The 13358-nt window shown below is 44.6% G+C and overlaps 1 long non-coding RNA gene across 1 annotated transcript; it reads right to left on the bottom strand.

The window, feature by feature from the left end:
• Nucleotides 1-7854: 7854 nt before the first annotated feature.
• LOC125637065 (uncharacterized) lies at nt 7855-12806 on the bottom strand. Its single transcript, XR_007356818.2, has 3 exons — nt 12426-12806; nt 9555-9644; nt 7855-8539 (listed from the first exon to the last, which is right to left on the bottom strand). It is a non-coding gene; the product is annotated as an uncharacterized LOC125637065 (long non-coding RNA).
• Nucleotides 12807-13358: the final 552 nt, after the last annotated feature.

The following is a 13358-nucleotide window of genomic DNA, read 5'->3' on the forward strand; positions in this document are numbered from 1 at the left end:
TTCTAACTTCTGTTCTGCTTCCCACTGTTTGCGAAGAGTGATGCCGAATGCTGGTTAACTTGAACAAGTAGAACTTTATTAAACCCTCTGCTCTGCTCTGTCCAGGTGGCAGAATTGCTTCCAGCAGTTCTATTTCCCTGGTGTGCCTTCAATAACATTCCCTCCAGGGCACATGGGCCCTCTGACTCCTGTTCCCCCAATCATGATACACCCATGACCCTCTCTGAGTCCTGGGAAGCAGAGAATAGCTGTAATACAATACACTCTGGCTATGCCCTGATCTGTTCCCTATGCCAGAGGCTGGGATCAGGGCCAGTACAGAACCTTTAGCTAGCAAGGGAGGCCCCACTTGCAGAGGGTATCCTCAGAGGTCTGGTTCTGGCACAGTGGTATGAAAGGCCCTTAGAGTCTAAGGGCATGGCTACACTTGCAGATGTAGAGCACTTTGAGTTAAACCAGCCTTTGTAGAGTGCAGTAGGGAAAGTGCTGCAATCTGTCCACACTGACAGCTGCAAGCACACTGGCGTGGCCACATTACCAGCTCTTGCAATGGCCACAGAGAGCAGTGCGCTGTGGTAGCTATCCCATCATGCAAGTGGCTGCAACGTGCTTTTCAAATGGGGGGTGGGGTGGGGTGGAGTGTGACAGGGAGTGTGTTGTGTGTATGTGTGGGGGGGAGAGAGCATGTCAGCATGCTGTCTTGTAAGTTCAGACAGCAGCAGACTCCCCGCCCCACCTCTCTCACACACACAGCATTCCACAGTAATGGTTGCTTTGTCTCGGAGCAGATAAGCAGCCGGCTGTCAGAAACGGAGCTTTCAAAGGGCATTTCTGCATTCCTGCAGCAATTCCAAAACAATGACAAGAGTGGCCAGTTCACTTAAGGGAATTACGGGACGTTTCCGGAGGCTGATCAGAGCGCAGTAATGCAACACCTCGTTCACACTGACGCCCGGGTGTTTCAGCCAAGGCGCACCAAGCATTAATCTTCTTGCCAAGGTAGAGAACCAGGAGCGCTCTAGCCGTGGAGTCAGAGCGCTCCATGTGCCTTGCCAGTGTGGACGTGTACTGAGCTAGTGTGCGCGGGGCTGCTTTAATGTGTTCTAACTCTCAAGTGTAGCCAAGTCCTGAGAGAATCAGGCCCTTACTATATAAGTTGGCAGCAGTGCAGAGGGGGTGGGTTTGGCTCGTTTTGTAGTAGGGATGGGCATATTGCAAAACTCTTTGTTAGGATAAGCTTTGGATTGTTATCTCGCCTAGTCAAATATTTTCTGGTTTCAGTTCTCACTCCCTCTCCCCTTTCAGTGCTTCCTGCCTTTCTCACACCTTCCCTCCAGCTCAAACAAGTCCTTTTTCTTTTCCTAGGAGGGCACCCTCTCTTTGATCCCATGGCCTGCTCCCTGCTTGAGCAGCCTCACTGACAAGCCCCACTTCCCCGCCAACTACTCTATTCAAACCTTTCCTACTGTAAGGCTTCTCTGGTCAGCTCTGCCTTAGAATCTCTTCCCAGCCTTTGGCTGTGAATCACAGTGCCCCAGAGATTTGAGTGCAGCAGTCAGCTTATGGCTCAGCAGAGAGGTTATTTGGGTGGAAATCCCATTATGGGACCTTAGAAGTAGAGAAGCTGTCATATATAAAAGATCAACGTGTTGTTAAAATAGGCAAGCAGTGTGGAGAACTGAGCCTGCTGGAAGGAAAAGACGTTTCCAGACACTTTTGACCCTTTCACATGACAGATACTTTGTTAATCAAGTGTTGTACTGGTTTGACCCTGTCCACACCAGCAGGGAACAGAACTGCACTTGAGTATAGAGTAAAGGGATCTAGAGAGAATACAATTGTCTGTATTTTCTGGTGTAGACAGGACCATAGCCGCATTGAAGTTAGTTTGTCCCTGGACTTAAACCAGGGATGAACCCAGTTTCTTTGCCTGGGAAGGACATCCGTTATTTTACATAGACATTCTGTTTGTACAGAGCTCTTTATTCTTCATCGCTTGTTTTAACAGTAGTTTCACATCTGCAAATTACTGTAACAGGAAATGAAATCAAAAGAAAAGTGCATGTCCTTCTTTGTTATGATTTTAACAAGTGAAAGGCAAACAGCATTCAGGCTGCTCTGCAGTTAACAGTTAGTCTAGAGTCTCTTATGTAGTGAATGTACAGAAAATGTTTTGTGGTTTTCATAGGAAAAAGGGCCCTTGAAGTTCTTAAGTCTGGACTGTTTTTTTCTATTTGGAGAAATGTTGCGTCTCAAGAGACATTTCAAACAGCTACACTTCTGATTGTGAGAGTTTGACCTGAGTACGAAAAGAAAGGTGACATTTTAACAGCTTGTATGTGTTCTGAGGACAGTGGTCTCGATCCAGGGCTGATGGGTGTGTTACAAATGCAGAAGGTGACACATCAAGAGAGTGCTGATTCTGGCAGGAGGCTTTATCAAAAAGGGGTATTTATGGTCTGAACATCATCAGGGTTGGGTTTGGTTTGATTCCTTGTAGCAAGGAATGGAAAAGGTGCCATATTGTTTCCAGAGGCTGATATTAGGAGGTGGAACCCTTAAGTGGCAGTTGGTTTAGAATCCAGCAGCTCGTTTTCTCAGCAAAGCAGGCTGCTGAGAGCTCTCACCCCGAGCTCTGCTCGGTGCACTGATCCCCATGGAAAACAGGATCAAGTTCCATGTCTTGGTTCTGATTTCATTAGATTTTAAGATTTTAAGGCCAGCAGGGACCATTATGACCCGCTGGTCTGACCTCCTATCACAGGCCACAGATCCTCACCCAGTGATTCCTGCATCAAGTGCTTAACTTTTGCTTGCTATTACAAGGCCCTCCAGGCAATTAACACATGCAACCTGAGGGTCATTCCTGACACCTCGGCCTCCCACAATAGGTAAGTTCCACTGAACAACTGAACTGTCAGCATCTTCAGAACAGAAAACCAAACTGCCTTTGACCCAGCCTGTGGTCAGCAACAACAGAAAATCTGCCACCAACAGGGGAAGGAGAGAGACAAAGATAAGAATGTGAAATATGTATTTTTGTAAGGTGCTCGGATACTGTGGGGATGAAGAGAAAGTCAGTCTAGATCTTTGAATAGAAAATACCAGTATTTATTTAAACTTTATTTATCCAGCCCAGAGACTCAGATCCCAGAATGAGTTTGCAGGAAAGGCAGTTAGAAAATCATCTCACTGGCAAAGGGGGCAGGTTTAATCTGGAAATCCCTGAAGACAATAAACATATGAGTTCGGGCTTCCGCTTTTACACAGTGACTCTTCAGGATAGGACCACTCATTAAAGGTGCACTACCTCTGAAAATCCCTGAATAGGGCAGCAGGGCCTGCTCCCCCTGTCTTCACGGGGGCTGAGTCCCACCTTGAATGTGAGAGCCCTTAGCTGGCTCAGGGAGTCTAAGGGTGGCATGGAATCAACCAATCTTACTTTAGCAGGAGTCTGAATCAGTCTTCCTTTTATACTCCCTAAGGCGGAGAGCATGGTTTAGTGATCTTGAAATCACTTTTGAAATTCTCACAATCCCTGCAACCAAACCTCAGCAGGGTCTATTCAGCCTTTGCTCCTCCTCCTAGATTGCATTCCAGGCAGCTGATTGCATTGGGGTCTCTCACTGTGGTCTTAAAAACTGAGTTCCTGTTGTTCCACATACACTTTGAAGTCCCCTGAAAATTAAAATCTGGGGATTTGGCCCACTGTCCTTGGCCCACACCTTTGTGCAGCACCTTTGATTGTAAGCTTCTTGGGGGAAGGACCATATTCTTGTACAGCCGCTACCATGGTGGGGTCTTGCGCCGTGACTGGGGTTCTGACATGCTACCAAACTGCACATAATAAATAGTAACGATGTGTTCTAGTTGTCCAGGGAGCTGCATTTCAAGGAGTCGTTTTTATGCCTTTCTGGAATCCTTGCACTACGTAAATGGGAGATCTGACATCCTTCAGGGTTTTGCCTACACGGTAACATTTTATTGTTTTAATTATTTAATTTTAAAGACATCTATGAGCGTTTGTAAATGGCAATGCTTTGTCCAGATCAAATTTGGCAATAAAACTCCACAAAAGCATCTGTTCCCCGCTCCAAATGCTTGGGGACAGACAATGGTAGTTCTCCACAGCTCTAGTGTCAGGTGACTCCTGTCGTGGCAGTGATGATGTCCAAGCCCTGACAATGTTCATGAGACACACTTGATGAAAGAGACTGCGCCAGCAATGCTTCCTAAGACACTACTGGGCCCTGCAGGCACAGTTCCTAGAAGCCCCTCAGTGGCAGTCGTTTGCTGATTTCACAATCCAGGGGAAAGGGAGGAGGGAGAGAGTGTTAGTCCCCTGTTTAAATGTTTGCACAGTGCTCTATGAACTTGACCCAAAGCCCAGTAAAGGCAGAGGAATGACTCACACTGACTGATGGGCTGTGAATCAGGTCCTCTATGACTTTGGCCCAGTTCCGCCAAGGGAGGAAGCAAAGTATTGTTCCGGGATGCAACTTGAGTTCAATGAGATTATTGTTATGTTTTAAATCTACTCATGTGAGTCAGTGTTTCCAAGATTGGGGCCTGTGGGTGGAACAGATTTACAGTGAACTGGAATCTGCACAAATCCCAAATATTGAGTTTATGGCGTGTTAATGCGAGACACAAGTAATGAGGGTGAATGAGGATGAAATTGTTTTTTTTTAAAAGACAAGATTGTGAAACTTTAGGTATTTCAGTGGTTCTGACAAAGTTAATGTAGTAGTTGGGAACAGACAGACACCTCACATAATCTTTATAGTTCCCATAATATAGGCAGCACAAAAACATGGGTTGGAGACAAGTTCCCCTTTACATTTTTGCTTCAAAAAATTTTTTTGGTTGAATTCTGCAGCAATAAAGAATGAAGTTGATCAGTTCTGTCTCACTAGCAGATGTTGCTATGGAAATGGGTAAAATATAATAGCTCCTAAGGATTACAAGGCTGCACTGAACAACAGAGGAAAAAATAAAAGGAGTACTTGTGGCACCTTAGAGTAGTCTCTAAGGTGCCACAAGTACTCCTTTTCTTTTTGCGAATACAGACTAACACGGCTGTTCCTCTGAAACCTACCTGCCTTGAACCAAGGTGCTAAACAATAATGTGGATACACAGCTAATTTAGAGGGGTCAGTCTGTTACCATTTATTTGTTGCACTATAGTTCTTTAATTATGACTGTTCAAAGCATTTAGAGAGAGAAAGAGGGAAGTGATATCTTTTATTGGACCAACTTCTTTTGCTGTGAGAGAGACACACTTTCGAGCTACACCGAGCTCTTCTATGGGTCTGGAAGCTTGTCTCTCTCACACCAACAGAAGTTGTTTCAATAAAAGATATTATCTCACCTACCGTGTCTCTCTAATATCCTGGGTCCAACATTCTGCAACGACACTGCATAGTTCAAAGCATTATCCATTAAACAACTACAAAACAAAGGCGTCCATTCAGTAGTGCTCAGTCTGTAAATCCTTCACAGCCTGAAGCTTCTGTGTGAGCTGTGTCTCTCAGATGCACATATAAGGGAAAAGGCAAGATTTACAGAGCTTGGCTGAGCAGGTGTGGTTGACGGCAGAGACTGAGGGGCTGCAAGCTGCTAACTTAGCTGAGTGCGGACAGCCCCAGGGTAGCTTTAGCAGGAGACAGGATGGATGAAGATAATGACTTGTTACCAAACAAATCTGCATACAGTAGGCCGTGCAGCAGGAGATGGGGATGAGTTAGGGCTGTTAGCATACAGGTTCTTTTAGGGCAAAATTCACTCCAGGCTGAAAGGCACATGTAATGACTCCACGTATCACTGAAAGCCAAATTAGGGACAACAGTTACTTCACTGCATAAACTGCATGAAATAAGGCTCTGTGTGGGTAGAGTGCTGCTGTCTAGGAGGTAAAATCCATACCTAGTCCCTGGCCAGAGTGTGGGGCTGCTGTCACTACTCCAGCCTACATCCTAGGCCCTCCCCCATCATACTCCCTTTTTGTCAGCCTATGTGGTGCCCAGGCAGACTGCCTTCTCCATCACACAGGGACTACTGTCCCCCCAGTCCATGGCAGCTTTGCTTCTGCTCTCCCTCCATAGCACAGCAGTAAGGCTGGGCCTGCATACCGGTGGTAAACTTTCACCCTGAGGGAGCTACAGTATTGCACAGAACCTTGCGAGGCCCTCTGCACTGGATTGAATTTCCCTCCTAGTTAAGCTGTGGCTCCAAGGGTATGTCCACACTGCAATCTGAGGTGCTACTGCAGCACGTGCAGACATATCCTTGCTCAAATAATAATAGCAGCAAAGCTGGCCTGCAGTAGCAGAGGCTCGCCAGCTGCTTGAGTATGTACCCAGGCTTCCAGGCGGGGTTTTACCGTCCAGGCTGCTGTGACTTCACTCCTATCGTTGTTAGAGCTAGCCAGATCAAAGTTACCTTGGGTATAGCTACACATGCTGCAGTCACACCTCTGACTGCAGCCTACACCACCTCAAGAAGGAGCAAAAGACGCTCCAAGTATAGTCCATAAACAACTCCATGGGCTGAATCTGTTTTTATTTTAAGAAAAAAAAATTACTCGAGTGCTGAGATCACTCATTACGATAGAGTATGTCTAATGGGCTCAAATAAGTAGATCCTGGAAATTTATAAGGCAGTAATTATTCTACTTGGAAATTAGAGACCACAGTAAATGTTGAAGAGTCTGTTCTCTCAATGTGCCTGCCACACTCCCATTAATGTTAATGGAAATTACACCAAGAGGGTATCTAGAGTGTTGATGTTTTCTTAACTGTGTTGCCAGGTGCTTAGGTATATGAAAATTCAAGGTTAGTACCCTGACCCCTTCCCCCATAAAGTCTTGAGTTTTCCCCTACGATCCACCACAACAGAATAAAATCTGTTTGAATATAGTGCTTTTCATACTGGCTGTATCTCAAAGAGCTTTAGCAAGAAATATGTTTGGTAGTGATATTGCAATGCTTTTTTTGGCACCAGGAGCACCTTTGGGTGCAATTTCTCACACAGAGGTTTGGGTGTGAGACCCTGTTTACTTGAGAGAGGGACTGTCAGCCAGGACGTCAGAGCTATGGTTCCTCTAATGGTTGTCATGATCTAGATTAGGTGATTTCTATAATCAAAGTTGCACCAATTTAGCTAAGGGTGTCATTTTTAGACTGGTTTAGTTAAAACTGTGCAAAGCCCTTTCACTGATTTAAATCTGACTAGTATTCCTTTAATTTAAGTCAATTCCTTATCAAGTTAAAGTGAATGAATATAAACCAGGTTTAAATTGAGTGAAGATAATCCCATGGGATTTTGCACTGGTTTAATTAACTTGTTTTAAAAATCTATTTAAATTAAGCCTTTGTTAAATTAGCTTAAATGCAACTTTGAATATAGACAAGGTCTTATTTGCTGCACGGCATTGGGCAAGCCACTTAATAGCTTTATCAATTATCCCACCTGTAAAATGGGCCTAATTGTACTACTTTTCCATACCAGAGTGTTGTGAAAATGAATTAGTTATTGTTTGCCTTGAGGCTGAAAAGTGCTAATCCTTATTATCATTCAAAAAGAGCTTGGGAAACTTTAAGGCCTTATCTACACTACCAAGTTTTGTCACCAAAAACTGCCTTTTGTCAACCAAACAGTGCATGCATACATTCTGTGATGTTTTTTGTTGGGGAAAATGCCCACTTTTGGCAACTAAATACATCCACCCTGATGAGAGACTTATGTCTTTTTCCTCTACATTTTTCTGGACAAAGTGCCAATGTAGACACCACTCTTGATTTCATCGCTTTTATTGGCCTCCAGGAGGTGTCCCCCAATGCCCATTGCGACCGCTCTGGTCAGTGGTTTGGACTCCACTGCCCTGCAGCCAGGTAAACGACCATCCCACCCTCCCCCTTAGAAGCCCTGAGAATTTTTGAAAGTCCATTTCCTGATGGCTCCGCGTGGAGAGGTCTACACCACTGATGGTGATGTTTGGCTCAGTGATAGTGGTTGATGGAGCTGGCTGGAAGTGGACTTTGTTTTTTTTCCAGGCTGATGGTGAGTCCAAACTGTTTAGGTGCCTTTGAGATTGTCAAGGATGAGCTATAGGTCATTATGACTAAGTAGACACAATTATCTGCGGAAAGTTCCTCAAAAACTTCAGAGACACCTCTGATGGTACACATTCTGCCAATCCAATACAGCAGTTTCTCAGGACAGAAAAAACAAGGCATATGAAATTAACGTTATGACACTCGCTGACAGAACTTTCAGCCCCCACCAACACCACCACGCTGGATGCTTCATCGACTTGTCAAGAACACTGTATGCACAATAAAAGGATGTTTTTATAGAGAAGCTCAAAAGTTTGGATCCTGAAGCAGAGAAGCGAGTGCAACTCATTTATTTACAATTGCATAACAGAGTAGGCTTGTGCAGTATCTCTCCAATGCTTCTTTGAATACACCGTGGCACCTGAGTGTTTTCATATGCAGCAGTCACAGGATGCTGTAGTCAGTACATACTTCTTGGCAAGCTGTAGGAACATATAAGACTCCAAAGGTATATGTATAGTTTCATATGTTATCAGGTGAATGGGCATGATTGTTTCAGATGTATGAATAGTAAACATGGCATGTAACTACATCTCCACAGGCACTGATTCATTAAGGAACTGGATGGTGATTCTAATGCCACAGTTAAAATCCACTTGCACTCATTCATAAAGTACAAGAATGTGATAAGGAATAGATTTACAAAATGTCCCCGTCAACATGTTAAGGACACTGTACAACATAAAGACAATATAAAATTAAATGTACATATTATAATAAGAAACAACCCTCTGAGAATTCAATCCCATAAAATACTAATGTCGGCAATGCTGTGCTGTAGGTACTTAACAATCTCAGCTCAAGGAGCAAACATATTCCACTTCTAGGACTCATATCATGGGCGAGGATTAGAAAAGACTCTTGTTGAGATGACAGAAACCAGGTCTGGAGTATGTTCCACATCCTCTGGTACAGTCCTGGAGCCAGGGGGCATACTAAGGCTCCAGGAGTATAAGGTTGTTTCATTACCATACATTTTCTATGATGGTGAAATGTTTCAGAGATTGGCTGCTTGTTTCCTTGGTATTGGCAGAACAGTCACGCTCCTGTTTCAGTCTTATATTCATCCTGCCCAGAGTGCAGCAGCAAAATCAATGGAAAAGTGGGTACTTTCGATATAACCCTAACACTAGGCCTTAGCATGTGGATGGAGAGTAGATAGTCTAGTGCACACTGGACTGGGAGCATCTCAACCTTGTCTCACTTCTGCAAGCTATTGTCTCTCTAGAAACTGGGCTATTCAGGAGCATACAGCTGGAGCAGGAAAAGGAACTTATTTTGCTATGAACACAAGGAAACACATGCAGGTAGTGTCCTAGTAGAAGCTTGTTTAGATACTAAGCTATTGAGAGTCGGGGTATTGGACAGTATTTTGTGCCTTTTACAGCACTGAACATGTTGTTGCTCAGCAAATGAATAGTAATTAATAATACTTACAGATATGTAAGTGTCCACTGCAGATAGTCTCATCTCAGTAAAACACTTTTGTCCGATGTTGACTTGCACTACTGCACGTTGTTACATCAGCTGAAATATGTAAATCAGTGAGTCACAAACTCTGTGTTCAGACGTGCAGCTTTATTGTTGTTCAAAAAGGGCAATGGAATCTTTAAACTTTCACCTCCGTATTCCCCAAAACCTGGGAGCGATGGATCAGAACGTCGATAGCACAATGACATTATCGAGCCAGCATGAGCAGGCCATAGCAAAAGCAAAGAAAGCCAAGGAGGAAGGAGAGGCCCAGCTCTCATAAGTGTACCCACCTGCATGCCCAAAGGCAGAACATGGTTCAGTGTGTGGCATATCTGTTTGGCAAGCAGCATGCACAGAGCTTATCACAAACAAAACACATGCCCCTTTGCTTTGTAAAAATGCTTGCATGCCAGTGCCCTCTGGTCTATGCAGCAAACAGCGGTCAAGGTTTCCAGTCTATCTTCCTCGGTTTTATTTTCTGTGACACAGTCATCCTATTTATTCTGGCCACTGCCAGGGCTTAGGAGAAGTGGGGCTCTCACTATGGTCTACCCATGCTGGCTCTCTAATATCAGGGTGCTATCAGCATTCTGAGGTGAGCCAGGAACAGAGGCAAGGGAACGCCGCCTGCCTGTATGCTTGGACCATATGGCTAAGGGATGTTTATAGAGTGGATTGAGTCAGCCAGCCAACCAGCCAGCATCTCTCTGCTTTCAAAAGCACCTCAGGCTTTCCAAAGCTGCTTTTTATTTATTATTATGACCTCTGCTCTCTGTATGTTTATTGTTACCCCTCCCCCCCCGTTTCCATTTTATCATCTGGTTGTACTGGACTGCTCCTGTCCTTTTATTTCTCTGGGGTGAGATCGTCACTCTACTCTGACCCCTTTAAAAGGGCCTGGGAGGTATAAAGGGGCTCTAAAAGGGCCTCTCCAAGGGCCCTCTCACAAGCCCTCATGGTGTGGGCAGGGCCAGTGACGGGAGGGCAGGTTGGGGACTCCAGCATCCAGCACTGTGGCCTATAGGGCAGCCCAGAGAGGCTGCTGTCACTTATATAAGCCCCCAGGATTGTCTAGGCCCTAGGAGCTGCCCAAGCTTTAAAACCACCAGAGTTCTCCATCTCCCAGGACTGCAAGTTCTGGCCTGCCCCTGAGGCTCAGAATGTCACCACTGGATTTTAAGCAGGAGTTTAAATGTGTTTCACTGTATTTCATAGGAGCCAGAGTGTCTTGACTGGCTATTTTAAAAATGAGTTAATATCATTATAACTTTTGTTGTTTGTAAATAAGAACAATAGGCCATTGTTATTTCACTTTGGGATTCACAGTTATGCTGGGGAAGACTGTATCCAGTCCTAGTATAAGTGCCTATGAGGAATACTTACCATGTTCACCGCACTAGGAGTACTGAGGCCGTGTGTTCAGCACAGCATAGGACTACATGGGTCAGATTCAGTAACGCTTTGTTTACTCATTTAAGGCCTGATCCAGATTCCACTGACTTCAATACGAATTAAAACAGTTGGAGGATTAAGCCTAGAGGTCTCTCTGTCTCTTCTCTGAGGCTTGGTCTTCACCAGAAAATTAGGTTGGCTTAACTACATCAGTCAGAGGGTGTGAAAGTTGAGCTGGGCTCAGTCCCCATGTAGACAGTGCTAGGTCAATGAAAGAATTCTTCCATTGACCTAGCTACTGCCTCTCTAGCATCTTAAGTGTAGATGAGCCCTTTCATATAAGATTTTAAGGAGCATCATCTCTCCTGTGCGTCGTGTCTCTGTGCAGTTTAGTGGCTGTAAGAATCAGTAATGATTTGGATACCCTATGGAACCATTGACTGTGTGTGTGGGGGAGCATGTACTGTGGGGACAGGCTGGGTTCAGCTTTGGGAGAGGAAGCTTATACAAAGAGCAGGTGGAATGTAGGGCAAGAGCCTTTCTCTGTCCTTGCCTACAACATACCTAGAAAAATATCAAAGAAAAGTACCAATTCGCTTGGTACTTTGTGAGTACCAGATTTCAAGCAAAGGTGGCTTTTTGTCTTTCTGGCAATTTTAACACACAGAATAACCATTTCCACCTGAAATATTGCAGAAAGAGGCAATTTCAGGAAGCCCAAATAACATGACAACATCTGCTCCATGTCTTTTTAGTGTTGTAATTTCCTCAGCAATTTCATCCTCAAGTAAAGTATTTTTATTTCTTGCACTGCTGCTCTGAGGAGCAGTTGTCACTGAGAAACAAGGCCTTAGCTCATCTGCAGAGTGAGTAAGGATGATACATGAATAGGATGGCATGCAGCGCTACGGGGTTGCAGAGATCTAGGGCCCTGAACCACAGTCCATTGAAGTCTATGTGAGTTTTTCCATTGATTGTGCTGGGCTTTGGTTTAGGTTTTGAGAGACTGCCCCTTTTCAAATTATTGCTTAACCTTTAGCATCTTTTAGATTTTTGTTTCTCTTTTTTCTATTCAAGCTTTAAAACATTTATGGCTGGATGTTGAAAGGATTACAAACAAATCCTTTTGTCCGACAAACCTGCATGTGGAGAAACATTATGTATATGACTGGAAAACTTGCTATATCTTCACAGTATGTATCTGGCACAAATGGAACAATTGCAAATCTGGCTTTCTGCTTATGCAAATATGCATGTTACAGTAACACAAGGCACTTCCTATATGCACAGAGACAGGTTCTGTGACTTTAGCTCATGGTGAGTAGCACTTGCTCGCTTGTGAGGGATCTTCCTGAAATTTTGTCATCTTCCCACTCCTTGAAATTTCCCATTTATAGACTGAGGGCCCATCTGAAGCACATACTCAGCCTAAGTAGCACTTACTATTGCAAATAGTCCCACTGGCATTTTAGTATTCATTGGTGTGACGGGCTGGACCTCCTGGGATGTCACGTGAGGTGCTGGGACGCCACTGAGTCAGACTGTTCTGCCAGCCTGGGCTCCCTTCTACCTGGTCTTGCTGGGCTAGGCTCCCCTGCCTTTTCCAGCGAAGCACACAGGCAGGGCCACACGCAGCTGCACAGAGAGACAGAGATACGCTCTGAGAAGGCTCAACTTAAGGGGCCTGCCACAGCACCCAGATGTCCACCTCCGCCACTCCCACCCTTGGAATACAAACCCCAAATTATATGAAATTCGCCTCTTCCCTCAATGTAGAGGACAGTATGCACACTTCTTGCCCCCCCCAGTTAGAAATCACATAAACTGGGTTATATTGTAAATCAGAAATAAATTTATTAACTATAACTATAATTTTAAGTAGTTAAGGAGGTAGCAGAGGCAGATTACTAAGAAAATAAAACAGAGCATGCAAACTAAGCTTAATACACTAAAAAAACCTGGTTACATGTAAGTTCTCACCCTAAATGTGGTTCTAATAATCTTCTTCACAGGCCAGATGCTCTTCCAGCCTGGGTCCAGTTCTTTCCCCCAGTTCAGTCTTAGTTGTTTCCAGCAGTCATCTTGGGTGGGTTAGCCGGGGAGAACTGATGACCTGGATTACCTCACTCCACACCCTTAAATAGGATCTCCATAAGACGGGAGTCCTTTGTTTCCCCCCACCCCCAGCTTCTCATGAAAAAGTACAGAATTCAAGATGGGTTCCAGTATGAGGTGAATGGTCACTTGCCTCTGTAGGGCCCCTGTAGTCATTCTTCACATGCTGACCCACATGTTCACAGGAAGACTAAGCTTTTTTACAGTCCATTGTTTCTTGATGATGGGCCATCAGCACTGTCCAGCTTTTTCATTGTTGTA

The sequence above is a fragment of the Caretta caretta genome, chromosome 5 (genome assembly GCF_965140235.1).
Source record: "Caretta caretta isolate rCarCar2 chromosome 5, rCarCar1.hap1, whole genome shotgun sequence".
Lineage (NCBI taxonomy): Eukaryota > Metazoa > Chordata > Testudines > Cheloniidae > Caretta > Caretta caretta.